The sequence below is a fragment of the Bidens hawaiensis genome, unplaced genomic scaffold, assembly GCF_021521415.1.
Source record: "Bidens hawaiensis isolate Kalapana, Puna unplaced genomic scaffold, B.hawaiensis_p1.1 tig00025522_1, whole genome shotgun sequence".
In the NCBI taxonomy this organism is placed as follows: Eukaryota; Viridiplantae; Streptophyta; class Magnoliopsida; order Asterales; family Asteraceae; genus Bidens; species Bidens hawaiensis.
Window position 1 is genome coordinate 157,045 of NW_027494075.1, and position 13,546 is coordinate 170,590.

The window sequence follows — 13,546 nt, forward strand, 5'->3', positions numbered from 1 at the left end:
TATCTACTTATTTTTTCAGTTAATTTACTAAATACATATATATATATGTTAAAATGCAATAATATATACCATTACTTTCATATATATAATAAAGTTTATCATAGTCAGTTTATCGGTTTTTTTATCAATAATTGTTTCAAATTTCTTGTGGAACTTAAATTTGATTGTTACAGGTCAAAGTTGGTAAATGGACTACGGGTACAAGTTAACTACATTTGGCTCAAAATTTGTTACGGGTCAAAAATGGGTAATATGAGTATTTTTAAAAGCTTGAGAGTGCAAGTAGATTTATCATCAAATTTGTTACGGTTCAAAGTTTTGACTTGAAAATGTCAAACAAATGAAAGTTAGAATTTTAAACGTGATTTAGGTTTCGAATTTATTTTCAATGACATTTTTGGAAATAATGAAAAGATTCGGGATTTGGCTAATTGACTATTTTTCCCACAACTATTAAAATTTAAGAAAATACGACGAACACTTTCGACATGCTACCTCCATGTCTATCAATGCTTCTAACTTTTATCAAATTTAAAACATTTGTGTCAGCGTTGACTTTTTCTTTAATGATGATTAAAATGTAGTGTGTGAAACATGTCATACAAAATTATGCTCAAGTTAATCAAAACATTCACAAAATTGAACATGTTAACGCGTTATTTTTATGTGTTGTCATTATGGCAAAGTCAAGGAGTCCCCTCAAAATTATAAAAATCATTTTCATGGTGTAGCTCAGAACTATTATTGTATGAAAAGCTTTTTTTTTAAATTGGTCCATAACCAAAATTCTTTCAATTATACATATATATATATATATATATATTATACTGAGAACCAAATTTCCAATAGATGGACCGTTCTCAGGTATGTTTTTGCACTTGCGTTATTATTATTTATTAAGTATTGTTTTTTTGAAAAAAAATCATTTCTAATATAAATAAATCAATTTATGTACACTTAGTATAGATATAAGCATAGATGTAATCATTTTTCTATATACAATATGTACTTATTTGCTTTATTTATAAATTTATTATTTTGATCATCTCGTGTGCTACACGGGCTCTAAAGCTAGTATAAATTATATGTCACCGTCTTACACTTAAAAACCAAAGTTTCGCTTACCGTGTATTAAAAATCATAAACTTAATTAGTATAAATTATATTTCACCATCTTACACTTAAAAACCAAAGTTTCGCTTACTGTGTATTAAAAATCATTCATTAATATTAAACGTAAACTTTAATTAGTTAAAAATCATTTCGCTAAACCTTTAAGTATAATTTCAATTGGCAAACTTTAGTTCAAATTTTTCGAATATATAAACTTCATATCCTTGCCGTTAAAGTACTTATATCAATAATAACCGAAAATTCCGTTCAAACATAAATATTAATATAATAATCAAAAGCTATAAAATTGATCAAATATTAACTAACTCTTAAATAAGTTATACAACAAATAACCTCGTTAGATTGTTGATTAAGTCCCGTAATTTTATTTATCTTAGCTAGTGCAGATCGCTCATTTCGACTTTCGTGACATTTTCGGTTCTTTTGCCATTTTCAATCTTCTCAACACTTTCGTATTTCCTTTTTAGCTCAACTTATAAGGTGAGTTTTTCACAACCCCTTTTTAAATGTTTTCGTATTTTGGGTAGCATATGTATCTATTACAAATTCAAGTATTATGACTTCGATTACAAACTACAATTCAATATATGGACTTGTGTGTTATTTGATTACTTGCTCGAAGTTATTTGCACATGGTAGCCTCAATAAGTATGATCATACGCCCCCCTTTGCACTCAGGTCTATTGTATCGAGTGGAAAAGGGCCTCATTATCCGAGTACGTTGGTTGTTACCAACTAGAAAGGATCTTACTTGCGCGATTACCTGAGTACGTTGGTTGATACCAACTGGAAAGGACTTTATTTGCTCGTTTATCACTTGTCCATGAATTGTATGTTTTTTTATGTATTTATATAGAACTATGGGAACTCACCAACTATGTAGATAGATGACATTATTTTATACATATGTTACAGGTAACGTGATTAGAGGATAAAGTTAAAAGATGACCATAGTCTTAGGTTATCTAAATTAATAAATAAATTGTTATGATTATTCATCTTTGATTTTGATGTACTAGTTTACTTTGAAACTTGTGTACTTGTGCTTAATTTAAACGAATTAATGATATTATGGTCACTTAATAGTGTCATGTGTGTTTGAACAATCTGTATGCCACATTCGGACGTTTCCACTTAAGCCGGCATGCTACATCTCTAAGGTTGACATAAAAGCACAAAAAAAAATCCTTTGCAAAGACGACGAGAAATAAATGCCTAAAAAAAAGAGAGAAACAAATAAAGCCAATCAACAAAATATTACTATTTGGCGATAGTTATTGTGACATTTGTCAATTTCAGGTTATTTTATACTTGTATTCTTAATGTAAACCCGACCCGTTTTGTATCCCGAACCTTTCGATATTATCAAAATGATGAATTGTATGTTAAATATTTGTTTTATAGTTGTTGGGTTAAAAAAACACCCTTTTCGGTTCTTAAAATTCCCCGAAAACGCTCAAAACGAACTCCGGGGACTAAAACTACCAAAATGGAGACTTGAATGACCCATTTGTAGTTTGTGCTTTCTTGGGTCTATAACTAACCCATTTTCATGAAACACCCTTTATGAAAGACCCATTCAACTTACCCTATATATACACACCCATCTTCTTCATTTGTGCTTGCTCATTTCTTCATTTCTCTCTCTTGAATTCTAAGGTTGTTCTTCATAAGCTAATTTTTCATTTTAACTAACTTCTCAATACTTAAAGCTTGATGTTACAACATATATATAATATACACTCCTTTTTTACCTTCGGTCTTTCATTTCTCCGGTCTCGGCCAGTTGAAATGTCGGACTAGTAATGCAAGGTTACATGGAGGACTTTGTAGTCCTTGTTTATATATTTAACAAATCTAACCATATAACTTGTTATACTTGCTTAAATTCTACATATTTTAGTTTATTTTTCATATTTGTCAAGTTCCATGGTATTGGGTATGTGGTGAGTAGCCTCGGTTTCATCCCGAGTTGAGAACCGAACCAAAAACCGAACTTTTGTTTAAAAGCATTATTGTTAACTTTTTGAATGTAAAACTTGAGTATTATTATTTATAAGTTATTTTACAAGTTCCATGGTAATTGTGTATGTGATAACCATCCTCGGTCTTATTCCGAGTCAAGGACCGAACCAAAAACCGAACTTTTGTTTAAAAGTTTTATTGTTAACGTTTTGAATGTAAAACTTGAGTATTATTATTTATAAGTTATTTTACAAGTTCCATGGTAATTGGGTATGTGGTAACCATCCTCGGTCTTATTCCGAGTCAAGGACCGAACCAAAAACCGAACTAAACCGAGTTCACTCGCTTAAAACACACAAGTGTGTTTTTAGCCACCAAAACTCATATTTTTCTTCAAGATTATATTTTAAATCAATTTTAGTTAATTTCTAAACATACTTGGCATGTCGGTAACCAACTTGATCTTATAACAAGTTCGAACCGATAAGGTCGTATACTCGCTTAACGAACGTTAAGGTTCTTCACAATAGAACTACATACTTGGTTAAGTCTATTTTGATTTTATTGAGCTATCTCATAACATTTATTATTTTGGGAAGTTAACTGTGAGCTTGGTCAATTATCAAGTCTCGAACCGACAAACCCGAACACTCGTTTAAACATCGTTTTGGTATTCTTATAACCAAAGGTTTTGCAATATCGCATTTTAACCCACATTATTACTTAACATAGGTTGAGTAAAAAAAGAAAAAAACTAATGAATAGAATACCGAGACCCGGTTTCGAGTAAACTTATTTTACAAAACTCGTTTCTTTAATTTCTCAAATATTTACATTTTAAATCCTAAACTTTATTTATTTACTTTATTTGTCATGTATTTTATTTTGAACCCTTCCAAGACTACCTACTAACACAAGACCCGTTTAATATAGGTCTTGCTCGTTAAACCGATCTCTCCGATTATTCACGACACTATCTTTCAAGTTACTTGTTAATGTGAGTACTTTTTCATCCCCCGTTTTCCATCTTTCGTTTTGGGGGTGGCATTGCATACTTATTCAAATTCAAATGATTTATACTTGAGTCTTAAACCACAACACGTATTGTATATGTTTACTTAAATAAATGCTCGATTTGGTGTTATATGCTTTACATGATTATGTGCAAATTCTTGAATGCTAAGGCGGGTAGCCTCTTGAATGCTAAGGCAGGTAGCCTCATCAAAGTATGATCATACGTTAATTCCGAGTATATATGGTATCCCCATATAGAAAGGTGTCGTCAATGTATTCTTATTGACGATTTCATTATTGTCGTCAATGTATTCTTATTGACGGTTCGTCAATGTATTCTTATTGACGGTTTTATTCTCTAAATTGTTGCTGTTATTTATTGTTTTCATATACTAGTTGTGGATTTCATACTATATACTTATTGTCCAAAACTATGAAAATTGCTCACCAACCTTCGTGTTGACAAACTCTATTTTATGCAATGTTACAGGTTTGATGTTAGCTTGATTGGATTACTTGAAGAAACTTATTATCTTGGCTTTAGGATATTAGAAAATAAAAGAACAAGTTATTTGTTTATCTATCTATTTGGCATTTTGTATGAACAATTGTTATGTTATTTATGATGATATGGATTTAAATGAGTTGTTTAAATATTGTAACTTTATAGTGTCATTGTGCGATGAGCAATCATGTCGCGCCTCGACGTTTCCGCCTTCATTGGTCGGGGTGTGACAGTTATAAATTAATATGAGCTCTCTACAAGTAAGACATGCTACAATGCACGTAACTCAAATTAGCACTGAAAAATATGGTACCTATATCATACATAACTCATAAGCATTGGAAAAAATTATTTAAACTCTTTATCAATGGTCAGCTTCTCAGTTCTTTGTTCAGTATCTCGTATATGCTTGAGTGAAAAATAAAGATAATAAAGATAAGTTACAACAATATAATCAAAACAATATGTGTGTATCTATAGTGATTCAATTTCTATGTTTTAGCCTACCTTTTATGCTACAAGTATACTAACTTGAGATCTTCTAATTCTGTTTTGAAATTACTTCAATTCTCAATAATACCCAAAATGTCCCTGTATCAAATCTGCAATATTTAATCGACATCAAGACCAATTTGACCCGTAAACAAAATGTGAGTTGACCCTTAAACAACATGTGACCCATAAGGCAATTTTGAATAACCATCGCCCCTAATTTAAGCTTCACAAGAAGACGCTTATTTGCTGCTTTATATTCACCTTTTGAACTATTATGCTTTTACTCACAGTACTTACAGAATAAGTATCGAATCAACCCAATTAGTATAAATTAGTCCGTAATCTGTAATTTATAAACTCCGTTACATTTTCACATTAAACAGTACCGAAAATGCTCTTCCGACCCATTTATAGTGCTAGTACTCATTTATATAACATTTAAACACACGCAAAACCTTTTATAAAGGTTTTTCATCATTTTAAAACATTATTTTAACATAAAAACAATCCATAAAAACTGTCCAGACCCGTTTGGGCAGCAGAAACTTGTTTTTGCGCTTTTAAACACATTAACCACATTATTTGACCAAAGTAAACTATTTTAGACTCACTATTATGTGCTTAAAGCTTATGTAATGCTTGGGTTTGATGGTTAGGTTGTTTGGTTGATGTGCGAATTAGGATTTTAACGCTTTCGGTTCGGTTATTAATCAACCTAGGTTATGCATAACAACATTTTTTTATACATATTTCATATTAATAAGTTTAAGTAGATCTATTTAGTCTTTTAGAATCATTTTTATGTGCTAAAACTTTTTGGTATGTTGGTTGTTGGTTGGGTTTTAGGATTTTTAACGCTTTTGTTCAGTTATTAATCGAGCTAGGTTACACATAAACATATTTTCTTTTTGAAGAGGTAGGTCCCAGCAGAGACCAGTTGGTCCCGCAAGACTCACCTTAAACAGGGACGTCTGCGCAAAGGCCATCTGCTCCCGCAGGACCCACCATGCTCATAGAATCTTACGCGTAGTACGCAAGCTGTACACGCAGGGAAAGCCTCCCAATGGTGAAGTACCCCGCCTGTTCCCGCAGTTGCGGATACAAGCCATCAGGGAAGGCTACCCGCAGACAGCAGGGCTACACGCACAAGACACTAGCTACTTCAGCAGTCACGTGAAGGAATGAGCAAGGCGGGAACAATCCCGCCCAAATGAGCCAGTCTGATTCTGAAAGATCTGTTGTACCATACCTACCAAGGTATGGATAGGACAGACGATCTGACCAGAACAGCCCATGAGCCAATCACAGGGTGACAGCTCACCGACAACAGTGCGAGGAGGAGCACCCTCTAGTACTGTTTCACTATTAGCCGCTGCCTACTCACCAACCCTTACTGTGGAGCATGCGCAGCCTACAGTTGGTGGAATAGTGTTACTGTTGGCCGTAACCTATTCACCAACCAGCATGGCCTGCGTACAATCCACAGTAAGTGGGACGTGCATAGCCTACAGTTGGTGGAATAGTGCAGCCGACTTTGTTACTGTTGGCCGTAACCTACCCACCAACCAGTATGGCCTGTGCGTAATCCACTGTTGGTTGAACAGGAATACTATTCAGTCGGCTGTACCTTCTAGAAAACCTACCTTCGGCTATAAATACTCCAACATCTTGGAATGGTAAGATCATCTGCTATCCAGTTATCTAGCAATCTCTTAATATACACTTATATTCAGAGCAACCTAGTCTGATTCTCACGCCGGAGGGTGGTCACAAGGAGGAACCCCCCCTTCTCAGTGACGAGCTTACGGTGTTTGTTTTGCAGATCTCCTGAAGAACAGCCTTCTCAGCTAGACCTCATTCGTGGGAAACATTACTTAACCCCCAGATTATCTATAATCTGTACTGGGTCACTTAGTGTTTCTTCATTGGCGCCATCCGTGCATAAAAGCTAGAACTATTTTAGTTTTCACAATTTCTGAAGAAATGGTTAACGTTACTCCAGTCCAAAGGCCTGTAACTGACCAAGAAACCCCGGTAACCACCCCAGCAACTGGGGGGAACACCGGCGGTTATACAATCCTTACGAACACTACCCCGACTACCCAAGCCGGGGCAAGTGGAGTAAATATTCCATTGGGGTTCACCGATACCCAACTGGAAAAACGAACGAAGGTCCCTCGCCAAACACTAGATCAAGTGAAGGCGTGGGCCGAAGCACGGCAAAGAGAATTCCAAGCCGAATTGGATGAACGCTTGCGTTCAGCTCAACAGGCTGACGAATTCACCAGTACTCGCCAACACCTCAATATGAGCAGTGACTGCGAGTACTCAGAAGACGAGTTGGAGTCTGATACCGACGCGAACCCTCGCCATAAGGCGAAAGGGAAGCGTAAGGACACGGACGTCCAACCAAAAAGGAATTTTGGGGAAGCTTTTAAACCAATCGCGGAGAGAAACCCGCGTGACTTCTCCAAAACCTTTAGACCAACTGCTACAAATGCAGGAAGGTCAAAATTCGCAAGAGACATTGCAGAGGCAATCGCCCCGAGAAGTGCCAAACAAATGTCAAACATTGGCACTTATGATGGTCTATCCGACCCAGACGACCATCTGAACAGGTTCATTGCGGGGGCTACCGTCAGCAACTGGACGGAACCCACGTGGTGCTACATGTTCCAGATGACTCTGGTCGGAGCAGCCAGGGCATGGTTCGATCGTTTACCGATCCACCACATATATGACTGGGCGGACTTTCAGAACAAGTTCAGCCAGCACTTCAGCCAACAGAGGAAGTACACTGAAGAGCAGTGGACGATCCTCAACTGCGTGAGAGAGGAGGATGAATCTTTACTAGACTTCATCACTCGCTTCAACTCCAAAAAGCTTAGTCTCGGCAACATAAGTGAGGATCTGGTTCGCGCCGCCTTCATCCAAGGCGCCGAATACCCAGAACTTATCCGCACGTTGACGGGTAAGGATGGCATGCCATCCACATGGGATGCCATCATGACGGCGGCAAAGCGCTTTGCCGAGACGGAAAAGCAACTGGGAAGGGACCTTCCCCAGAGTACGCACCTCTACACGCAGAGGACAAGAGAGAACAATGTCCGGATCGCCCGGCAGAACAAAAAGAGGAGGCTAGGTATTTGGCAGTCAAGGGTAAACTTTGACACCTCATCCAGCTCTCGCCCTCTTGTTGGCGGAAGGGACAACACACACCCTTCAAATCGAAAACACCGGTGGACGCCACTCACAAAGAGCGTCACGGAGATATTTGCCACGGAAAAATTGCCATGGCCCAAAGCCCCATCGATCCGGCAGAAACCTAATGCGGATCAAAGCAAATCCTGTGATTTCCACGGGACAAAGGGTCATGGTACTGAAGAGTGCACATCCTTGAAGGATATTATTGAAACATTTGTTAAGGATGGAAGGCTCGCACATCTCGTGGCATCGATCAGGAAGGGAGGAAGGAATGACAACCGGTACAGAGGTAACGGACGAAAGCCCGTCGACATCAGCATCAACATGGTTCATGGCAAGGTCAGAGGAAGAAAAAGACGGGTGATAGAACCATGCGCGTGGAAGGAAGCTGAGGTGCGCTTCCCGCGAGTGCCAGGAGGCCCCAGCAAAGAAGGCCCCATCGTCATCAGAAGCCAGCTGGGGCACTACATCACCTCCCGCACTCTTGCTGACAACGGCGCTTCGTCGACAGTGATGTACAGGCAGTTCTTTGATAAGCTGGATGATGAAGACAAGGAACGCTTGGAAACGGTCTACGCTTCAATGGAAGGGTTTGATGGCAGTACAGAAACACCCCTGGGTATCCTATCTTTCCCCGTTACTCTTACTGATGGGAATCATTCACGCACAGAAGACGTGGATTTTGTCGTGATGAAAAAGCCACACCACACATACGACATCCTATTCGGAAGAGATGGGATGGCAAGATTCAACGCCGTGGTATCTTCAGTCCACGGCATGATGGGATGGCCAACAGCTGAGGGTGTAGCAATGATCTCTGGCATTCCCCAGGTATGCATTGCATCTGTCTCATCTAAACCCAAACCGAAGAAGGCTAAACCAACCGTCACTGAACCGGAAAAATGGGCCTTCAATGGCAAATACCCCGACCAGGCCGTTACCATTGGACCAACAATTGTTGATCCCACCCGCACCTTACTCAAGCGCTTACTGCAGAAAAACGCTGACATCTTTGCGTGGACACCAGCTGACATGACAGGTGTACCCCGAAGTAAGGCGGAGCATAAGCTCAAATGCGATCCGGCTGTTACGCCAATCGTACAAAAGCGCAGGGTAATGGGGCCTGAACAAACTAACGCGTGTAGAACCCAAGTCAAGGAACTCCTTGACGCAGGCATCGTACGCGTTAGTAGATATCAAACATGGGTTGCAAATCCCGTAATGGTACCGAAGAATGACAAACAATGGCGCATGTGCATAGATTTCAAAGATTTGAACAAAGCATGCCCCAAAGATTGTTATCCGTTACCAGAAATTGATCTCAAAGTGGATTCGTTGGCGCCATTTCGCCTTAAATGCTTCTTGGATGCGTATAAAGGGTACCACCAAATCCACATGGCCATTGATGACCAGGACAAAACCGCATTTCGGACGCCCGATGGTACATTTTGTTATAAAATGATGCCATTCGGACTTAAGAATGCAGGGTCCACGTACCAACGACTAATGGACAAAGAGTTTCATGCCCAAATCGGGAGAAACTTGGAAGTCTATATGGATGATTTGGTCATCAAAAGCCTCGAGCCTGAGGCGATGTTGAAAGACATTGAAGAAACTTTCAACACGCTCCGAAAGATAAACATGAAGCTCAACCCGAGCAAGTGTTCATTTGGGATGGAAGAAGGGAAGTTCTTGGGAGTCATTGTTACTAAAGATGGCTTTAGAGCGAACCCTGAAAAGGTCGAAGCCATTGTTAAAATGGAATCACCTACCACCATCAAACAGGCTCAGACACTGAATGGGCGACTAGTCGCACTTAATCGCTTCTTGGCAAACCATGCGGATAAGTCGTTTCCTTTCGTGTCAACACTGAGAAACTGCTTGAAGAAAACGCACTTCCGCTGGACACCAGAAGCGGAAGCAGCTTTTCAGGAGATTCGGTCACGCCTGATCGAACTCCCAACGCTTACAGCACCAAAAGCGGGAGAGGAGTTAATCCTATACCTTTCCGCAACAGATAGAGCAACCGGGGCAGTCTTGCTAGTAGAACGAAAGGGCATCCAGATGCCAATCTATTATGTTAGCCATGTACTAACAGACGTAGAAACCCGGTACTCTACCCTCGAAAAATTGGTCTTAGCACTTATACACGCTTCACGCAGGTTAAGACGATATTTCCAGGGCCACCCAATCACCATTCTCACCAACTTCAAACTCTCAAATGTTCTAGGCAAGCCCGAATTATCGGGACGTCTAGCCAAATGGGCAATTGAATTGGGAGAATATGCAATTAAGTACAAGCCAAGACCAGCCATAAAAGGCCAGGTCTTGGCCGATTTTATTGCAGAAGTCCCCGTTTCGCGGGAAAAAGAGTGCCAGGAGGAGGCTCAACCCTCCCCAGCACAGGACGTCAATGATGTCTGGCGACTCTACACTGATGGAGCAGCCAGTAACGAGGGTTCAGGCGCAGGGTTAAAATTAACCAACCCAGCAGGCCAAGAATATACTTACGCTATTCGGCTGGACTTTCCAAGTACGAATAACGAAGCCGAATATGAAGCATTCTTGGCCGGTTTGAGAATTGCGCGTAAGATGAGAGTGAAAAACTTAGAAGCCCACGTGGATTCCATGCTGGTGGCCAACCAAATAAATGGAACATACACGGCTGTGAATGACACCATGGCCCTGTACCTCGCCCAGGCAAAAACCCTTATGCGTGATTTTAGTAATTGTAAAGTCATACACGTCAAGCGCAGCGAAAACAAATCTGCGGATGCGTTAAGCAAGCTTGCATCACTAGCCTTCACCCACTTGGGAAAGGACATCCGCATTGAACTCCTCGAAGCACCATCAGTCCCGCACAAGGAAATTTGTGTCATCCAGAATACAGAAACATGGATGACACCAATAATAAATTACCTTGCAGCAGGAATATTACCAGAGTCAAAAACACAGGCAAGAAAACTACGCTGTAAAGCACTGAATTATCAACTCGTCAATGACATCCTTTACAGACGTAACTTTCTTGGCCCACTCTTGAGATGCGTGGACAACCAAGATGCCGACTACCTCCTAAGGGAAGTACACGAAGGCATCTGTGGGGTACACGCAGGCCCCCGCGCTGTTGTAGCCAAGCTAAACAACGCGGGATACTTTTGGCCGGGGATGCATACGGATGCACTGGCATACATCAGAAAATGCAGGTCTTGCCAGCTTTACGCACCTAACACGCATCGCCCAAAAAACGAACTGGTTCCAGTCACTTCTTCGTGGCCATTTCAGAAGTGGGCCATCGATGTGACAGGCCCATTTCCTACAGCAGCAGGAAATGTTCAGTTCCTAGTGGTAGCCATCGACTACTTCACCAAGTGGATAGAAGCAAAACCTTTAGCCCAAACAACCGCAAAGCATATCAAAAAATTTATTTGGGAATTTATAATTTGTCGTTTTGGACTTCCACAGAATTTGGTGAGCGATAACGGCACCAACTTTGCTGACAAGAAGCTACAACAGTGGCTGAAAGAACTTCAAATCACCCACACCTTTACCTCAGTGGCACACCCGCAAGGTAATGGTGAGGTGGAGAGAGCAAACAAGAGCATCGTCGAAGGCATCAAGAAAAGACTTTTGAAACACAGATCCGGCTGGGTGGACGAGCTTCCGCACGTCCTTTGGGCAAACAGAACGCTGAAGAAGGCCAGTACGGGGGAAACCCCGTTCAGCCTCACTTATGGCACGGAAGCCATGGTCCCGGTCGAAATTGGTCTACCCTCACCAAGGGTCTTGAGTCAGCCAGAAGACAATGATGCGGAAAGACGGTTGGATCTTATGCTAACCGAGGAACGCAGAGACTTAGCCGCAATGCGTGAAGAGAATTACAAACGACAAATGCAAAAGTACTACAACACGCGGGTAAAACTCTGCAACTTCAAGGAAGGAGACTACATACTGCGTAACAACGAGGCTTCGAACCAAGAACGCCCAGGAAAGTTGGCCCCAGTCTGGGAAGGGCCATATGTTATCAAACAAGTTCTGGGAAAGGGCGCATACCGGCTCGAAAGGCTCGATGGCACTCCCATCCCAAGAACATGGAATGGAGCTCAATTACGCAAATGTTATATGTAGATCAATTCCAAAACTTGTAAAGAAAAGGCCAAGAGCCACTTCTAATGGAAATGATTCTCCTTTCATAATGTGTTTACCTTTATTCTTATGAACTCCCCACTGGTGCCGGTGTTTACCACATAAAGGGGGAGAAGTCGTTACGTGTGGAAGGCGGCAAAACCCGCATAAACACAACGTTAAAAATAAGGGAAACCTACACGCAGGTATGATGTAAGTAAAGTTTAGCCATCCTTGTAAGTGCAAGTGACGGTCTTATCCGCACAATCACAAATAAGGAAGCAAAACTTTTAACTATCATTTACCACGTTCAAAGGTTATCCTAAAAAAAAAAAAATAAATAAATAAATAAATAAATAAATAAATACAAGGAAAAAAGGAAACCCTACACGCAGGTCAGGTATGGGTAAAGTTTAGCCATCCTACCAAGTGCAAGTGACGGTTCTATCCGCACAATCACGAAGGAGGAAGCGAAACTTTAACCCACTATCAACCACGTTCAAAGGTTAACTTATCCTAAATACTTAGAAATGAGGAAAACCTGCACGCAGGTCAGATAAAGGTTAAAGTTTAGCCATCCTACCAAGTGCAAGTGACGGTTCTACCCGCACAATCACGAAAGAGGAAGCGAAACTTTAACCCATCATCAACCACGTTCAAGAGGTTAACTTATTCTAGAACACTTGGAAAATTGCTAACTTAAACTAAGTATGCAAGTCATGAGTTTATAAAGCAAGGAATCCAAAGAAGGAAATAACAATCTTATACGCAAAAAAGATTTATATTTCAATAATATATTACAAGAATGGCCGGGTTACTACCCGCCTAGAAGAGAACCTATACAAGTCTAAGCAATGGAAAGGGATCTTCGGGGTCAAGCTTCAGGGCCGCCTCCACTAGGACCCGCTCCGTCAGAAGAACGGGGTGGTTCGAGGAAAGCTTTGAGGACAGCTAACCCATCATCAGCAACAGCTACTTCATCCACCTTTTCCAAAACTGGATGCGGGAAGGCGGCGTATTGGTTCAATGCTTGGTCGTAAATGGCTTCGGTATCCACATCGAACAAAGGGAAGTTGGAAGGCGGGACGCCTTTCTCAACAAACCCTA